This window comes from Neolamprologus multifasciatus, chromosome 2 (assembly GCF_963576455.1).
Source record: "Neolamprologus multifasciatus chromosome 2, fNeoMul1.2, whole genome shotgun sequence".
Taxonomy (NCBI): Eukaryota; Metazoa; Chordata; class Actinopteri; order Cichliformes; family Cichlidae; genus Neolamprologus; species Neolamprologus multifasciatus.
In genome coordinates this window covers 6,960,267-6,966,835 of record NC_140440.1, presented here as the reverse complement: position 1 = coordinate 6,966,835, position 6,569 = coordinate 6,960,267, and the positions used below count along the sequence as shown (strand labels likewise).

Below are 6,569 nucleotides of genomic sequence, written 5' to 3'. Positions count from 1 at the left end.
TGCTCTCTCTTTCTAGTCCCTGTCAGTACTCTTGCTGCAGCATTTTGGATTAACTGAAGGCTTTTCAGTGAGTTTTTTGGACATCCTGATAATAATGAATTGCAGTAGTCCAGCCTGGAAGTAATAAATGCATGAACTAGTTTTTCAGCGTCACTCTGAGACAGGATATTTCTAATTTTAGAGATGTTGCGCAAATGGAAGAACGCAGTCTTACATATTTGTTTAATATGTGCGTTGAAGTGTTATGCTGAGTGAACGGACTCTATGGCAGAACACACAGAAGCGCAGAAAATGCAAGGAGTGCTCTTTATTTGTGGTGTCAAAATTATATGAAATTATACAAAGGGACAAACAGAGGGAAACCAGGGGAGGACGCTGACACGTATTCGGAGGGAAAGGGGTTACCCGCGCACGCAGGGTGGATCTATAAGAAAAAGAAAAACGAAACTTTAGAGGGAGATGCCAAACCACCGGTAAGAAACAGCAACAAACATGGGGAGAGTTGGAGAGCTCACTTGTCACACTGGCTGTACGGGCTCGGGCGGGGATTCTCGGGATGTGGGAGAAACGCTGTAAATGATCTCCGTAGTGATCCCGGAAATGCGGCTTCACAAACAGCTGACAGGTAAGCGGGTGATGGATCCGGCTGAAGATACAAGACAACAGGTAAGCAAACAAAATCCCAGACAAAGGTTGGCCGTAATGCACACCGCGGAGAATTAAACACGTTACCACTCGAGGAGGTGGCAATACTCCGACACCAGACGTCAGTCGCGCTGCTCCTAAGTAACGCTCCATCAAATGACGTCTGATGCACCGCCGGTGTGTCAGCATCCCGTGACACACCACCCCGCCTACCTGAGCTGAAAACAGAAGCAGACCCCGTGACACCACACCAGAGAAACCCCACCAACTCCTAACAGTACCCCCCCCTCAACGGGCGGCCCCCGGACGCCCTCCGGGCTTATCAGGGTGCCTCCTGTAAAAGTCAGCAATAAGCTCAGGGTCCTCAATAAAAGAACCCGGAATCCAAGACCGCTCCTCAGGCCCGTACCCCTCCCAGTCCACCAAGAACTGGAAGCCCCGACCCCGGCGGCGCACATCCAGCAGCTGCCGGACCGAATAGGTCGAAACGCCATCCACCACACGGGCGGGCGGGGGGGGTACGGACGGGGGGCACAACGGGCTGAGAGAAACAGGCTTGAGCTGGGAAACATGGAAAGTGGGATGAATCCTCATGGAAGCGGGCAGTTGCAGCCGGACACACACAGGATTAACGAGGCGCTGAACAGGAAAAGGGCCCAGAAAACGGGGCGCCAGCTTCCGAGACATGCACTTCAGAGGAACATTGGCAGACGACAGCCACACCTTCTGTCCCACGGAGTACAGAGGAGCGGGAGACCGTCGCCGATCCGCCGTACATCGGGCCCGTGTCACCGCCCGAAGCAACGCAGCCCTGGTCTGACGCCAAATCCGTCTACAGCGGCGAAGGTGGTCCCGCACCGCCGGGACCGCAACCTCCGCTTCCTGCGAAGGAAACAGCGGGGGCTGATAACCCAAACAAGCCTCAAACGGGGAGAAACCAGTGGCAGAAGAGGTGAGCGAGTTATGCGCATATTCCACCCATGAGAGATGAGAGCTCCAGGAGGCAGGATTAGCCGAAACCACACAGCGGAGCGCTGATTCCAGTTGCTGGTTGGCCCGTTCCGTCTGTCCGTTAGACTGCGGGTGATAGCCCGAGGAGAGGCTCACCCCCACCCCCAAGGCCGCGCAAAAGCCCTTCCACACACGCGACACGAACTGAGGACCCCTGTCAGAAACGATGTCCTGGGGAATCCCATGCAGCCGAAAAACATGAACAACAAGCAAACGAGCAGTCTCAAGGGCAGAAGGGAGTCCAGGCAGGGGAACAAAGTGGGCAGCCTTGGAGAACCTATCCACGATGGTAAGGATGACCGAGTGACCAGAGGAACGCGGCAGCCCCGTGACAAAGTCCACCGCGACGTGCGACCACGGTCGACTGGGAACGGGCAGAGGATGCAAAAGCCCAGAAGGCGCCCGGTGACGGCTCTTAGAACGCGCACAGACAGCGCAAGCCGCAACATACTCGCGAGCATCCGTAACCAACGAAGGCCACCAAAAGGACCGTTGCAACAAAGACACCATACGACGAACGCCGGGATGACAGGCAAAGCGAGCAGTGTGCAGCCAATGCAGAACGCGAGCACGCACGGCGGACAGAACAAAGAGCCTACCCGGAGGCCCCGAACCCGGATCAGGCTCAAGCCGCTGAGCCCGGCGCACCACAGCCTCGATCTCCCAAACCAAAGCCCCCACCACGCAGGAGGGCGGAACGATCGTGCTCACGCTCGAAGCCTCGACGTCCGAGGAAAATTGACGCGACAGCGCATCAGCCTTTGTGTTACGGGAGCCCGGACGGAAGGAAATCGTGAAATTAAAGCGGCTAAAAAACAACTGCCACCTGGCCTGCCTAGAATTAAGCCGCTTGGCATTACGAATGTAAACGAGATTTCTGTGATCGGTCCAAATCACAAACGGGTGCACCGCACCCTCCAACCAGTGGCGCCACTCCTCCAAGGCCAATTTAACGGCCAGGAGCTCCCGATTCCCAACATCATAATTCCTCTCGGCGGAACTAAACCGCCGGGAAAAAAAAGCGCACGGGTGGAGACGCCCGTCCTCTGGCGAAATCTGAGACAGCACGGCTCCCGCGCCCGTATCGGAAGCATCAACCTCCACAACGAACTGTCGGGACACGTCCGGGTGGGCGAGGACGGGAGCGGAGCAAAATAAATCCTTAAGCCGTGAAAAAGCCCGATCAGCCTCCGGCGACCACTGAAAAACACGAGCAGGAGACGTCAAACCCGTGAGCGGGAGCACAACCCGACTGAAATTCCTAATGAACCGCCGATAAAAATTAGCGAATCCCAAAAACCTCTGCAACTGCTTGCGCGTGGAAGGGGTCGGCCAACTCACAATGGCCTCGAGCTTACAGGGGTCAGCCCTAAGCCGTCCCTTTTCCAGCACATAACCCAAAAATGACACCGACTCCGCATGGAAGACACATTTCTCCGCTTTCACAAACAGTTTATTCTCTAACAGCCGCTGCAACACACAGCGCACCTGCCGGACGTGGTCATCCAGTGAACGGGAAAAAATGAGAATGTCGTCCAGATACACAAAGACGAAACGGTTCAAAAAATCCCGCAACACATCATTAATCAGAGCTTGAAACACCGCTGGCGCATTGGACAGTCCAAATGGCATCACCAGATACTCATAATGTCCCAGCGGAGTGTTGAATGCCGTCTTCCACTCGTCCCCCCGACGCATGCGCACCAAATGATAAGCATTACGAAGGTCCAACTTAGTAAAAACAACCGCCTCCTGTAGTGGAGTAAAGGCGGAAGAAAGCAGTGGAAGGGGATATTTATTCCTCACAGTGATGGCATTGAGTCCACGAAAATCAACACAGGGTCTGAGAGAGCCGTCCTTTTTCCCCACGAAAAAGAACCCAGCAGCCACAGGCGAAGAAGACGGCCGAATCAAGCCCGCCTCCAGGGACTCCGTGACGTAGGTCTCCATGGCAGCCCTCTCCGGCCCAGACAGGTTATACAGCCGACTAGTAGGCAGCGAAGCTCCAGGCAACAAGTCAATAGAACAGTCATAGGGCCGGTGAGGAGGCAGAGACAGAGCGCGACGTTTGCTGAAAACTGACCTCAGATCATGATAGGTCTCCGGCACCGACGACAGATCCAAATCTTCTGGCGTCGATTCGGGTGCACGGGTCGCAGGAGGTGGTAAAGCAGACCGCAGACAGTGTGACAAACAGTGACTACTCCAACTCTCTATGCGACGGGCGGCCCAGTTAATATGGGGATTGTGGCGCTCGAACCAAGGGTAACCCAAAACTACGGGGGAATCAGGGGACGCAAAAACAAAGAACCTGAGAAATTTGCGATGATTACCCGAAAGAATTAATAAGACAGGTTCCGTTTCATGGGTGACCGAGGGCAAGGACTGTCCATTAAGGGCTACAACAGAAACAGGGACCTCAAGAAGCCGTGTGTTAATACCGAGGCGACGCACCAGATCGCCGTCAATTAAATTCTGTTCAGCCCCAGAATCTAGAAGAGCATGAGTAGAGTAAGTCTTGGCGTCATTAGACAAGACAGCGGAAAGCTGCATGCGGGGAACCTGAGACCGAGAAAAGGTGCCACCCACCAGTACCCCCGCAGTTACTGGTGGGCCCCGCCTTTTAACCGAAGCTGGCAAGTAGATATAAAGTGGCCCGACTGACCACAATACAAGCACAGCCGCCCCTTAAAACGCCTCTGACGCTCCTCGGGGGTAAGTCTAGTGCGACCCAGCTGCATCGGTTCCTCAGTATTATTCCCAGGAGACGCCCCAGCTTGGACTGGAACAGAAGGGAACAAAGGTTGAGAGACCGTGCGCGTCGAAACGCCCTCCCCCGAGGTCGTGCGACCCTGGCCTCCCCGCTCCTTTTCCCTCTCTCTCTCACGCAGGCGGTTATCAATACGAATGGCTAACTTCACCAATTCCTCAAAACTCTCAGGTTCATCGCGGGTAGCGAGCTCGTCCTTCAACCGTTCACTTAGCCCACAAACAAACGCCCCGCGCAACGCGGCATCCCCCCACCCGGTCTCAGCCGCCTTAACGCGGAAATCAATGGAGAACTCCGCCACGGAGGAGTGGCCCTGTCGAAGCGCCGACAACCGTCGTGCGGCTTCGTCCGCGCGCAAAGGGTGGTGAAAAACGGACCTAAAATCCTGGACAAACTGAACATAAGTGAGAGACTCAAGAGGATGAAGAGCCAAATACGATTCGGCCCAACTTAAGGCCCGATCACGAAGGGCGCCAATCAAATATGAAATCTTAGAGGCGTCATCGGCAAATGCATGGGGAGAACGCTGAAAAAGCAACGACACCTGAATCAAAAACCCCCCACAACGGCCCAGCTCCCCCGCGAATGGCACCAGTGACGGTGGAGCGGGGTCACGAGTCGAACATGTACTCCGCGACGCAGGAAGTTCGGGTGGAGGGGGCGAGGGATCAGGGGTCGAGGGCGGAACAAGCCGAGCCAGTGTTTCCTGAATGGCTGTCAGAGTATCATTAACTCGACCGGCCCACTGTTCAGACTCACGGAACTGACGGGTCAAATTTGACAGAGATGTTTCATGTCTCTGGAGCTGATCACCAGGAACCGGTTCTGTGCGTTCTGCAGAGTCCATAGAATGGTCGGAGTATTCTGTTATGCTGAGTGAACGGACTCTATGGCAGAACACACAGAAGCGCAGAAAATGCAAGGAGTGCTCTTTATTTGTGGTGTCAAAATTATATGAAATTATACAAAGGGACAAACAGAGGGGAACCAGGGGAGGACGCTGACACGTATTCGGAGGGAAAGGGGTTACCCGCGCACGCAGGGTGGATCTATAAGAAAAAGAAAAACGAAACTTTAGAGGGAGATGCCAAACCACCGGTAAGAAACAGCAACAAACATGGGGAGAGTTGGAGAGCTCACTTGTCACACTGGCTGTACGGGCTCGGGCGGGGATTCTCGGGATGTGGGAGAAACGCTGTAAATGATCTCCGTAGTGATCCCGGAAATGCGGCTTCACAAACAGCTGACAGGTAAGCGGGTGATGGATCCGGCTGAAGATACAAGACAACAGGTAAGCAAACAAAATCCCAGACATAGGTTGGCCGTAATGCACACCGCGGAGAATTAAACACGTTACCACTCGAGGAGGTGGCAATACTCCGACACCAGACGTCAGTCGCGCTGCTCCTAAGTAACGCTCCATCAAATGACGTCTGATGCACCGCCGGTGTGTCAGCATCCCGTGACACACCACCCCGCCTACCTGAGCTGAAAACAGAAGCAGACCCCGTGACACCACACCAGAGAAACCCCACCAACTCCTAACATGAAGGACATATCCTGGTCAAAAATGACTCCAAGGTTCCTCACAGTGTTACTGGAGGCCAAGGTAATGCCATCCAGAGTAAGAATCTGGTTAGATACCATATTTCTAAGCTTTTCAGCGCCGAGTACAATGACCTCAGTTTTATCTGAGTTAAGAAGCAGAAAGTTAGTGGCCATCCAAGTCTTTATGTCTTTAAGACATTCCTGCAGTTTAACTAATTGGTGTGTGTTATCTGGCTTCATGGACAGATAGAGCTGGGTGTCATCTGCATAGCAGTGAAAATGTATGCTATGTCTTCTAATGATGCTGCCTAGGGGAAGCATGTATAATGTAAACAGAATTGGTCCTAGCACTGAACCCTGTGGAACTCCATAATTAACCTCAGTGTGTGAAGAGGACTCTCCATTTACATGCACAAATTGGAGTCTATTAGATAGATATGATACAAACCACTGCAGTGCAATACCTGTAATACCTACAGCATGTTCTAATCGCTCTAATAGGATATTATGGTCAACAGTATCGAATGCTGCACTAAGGTCAAGAAGGACAAGCACAGAGATGAGTCCACTGTCAGAGGCCATAAGAAGATCATTT

General features: G+C 53.4%; 1 long non-coding RNA gene across 1 annotated transcript; it reads right to left on the bottom strand.

Moving 5' to 3' along the window:
• Nucleotides 1-5,411: 5,411 nt before the first annotated feature.
• On the bottom strand, nt 5,412-5,975 carry LOC146523907 (uncharacterized). Its single transcript, XR_014868859.1, has 3 exons — nt 5,784-5,975; nt 5,567-5,697; nt 5,412-5,475 (listed from the first exon to the last, which is right to left on the bottom strand). It is a non-coding gene; the product is annotated as an uncharacterized LOC146523907 (long non-coding RNA).
• Between the last annotated feature and the right edge of the window lie 594 nt (nt 5,976-6,569).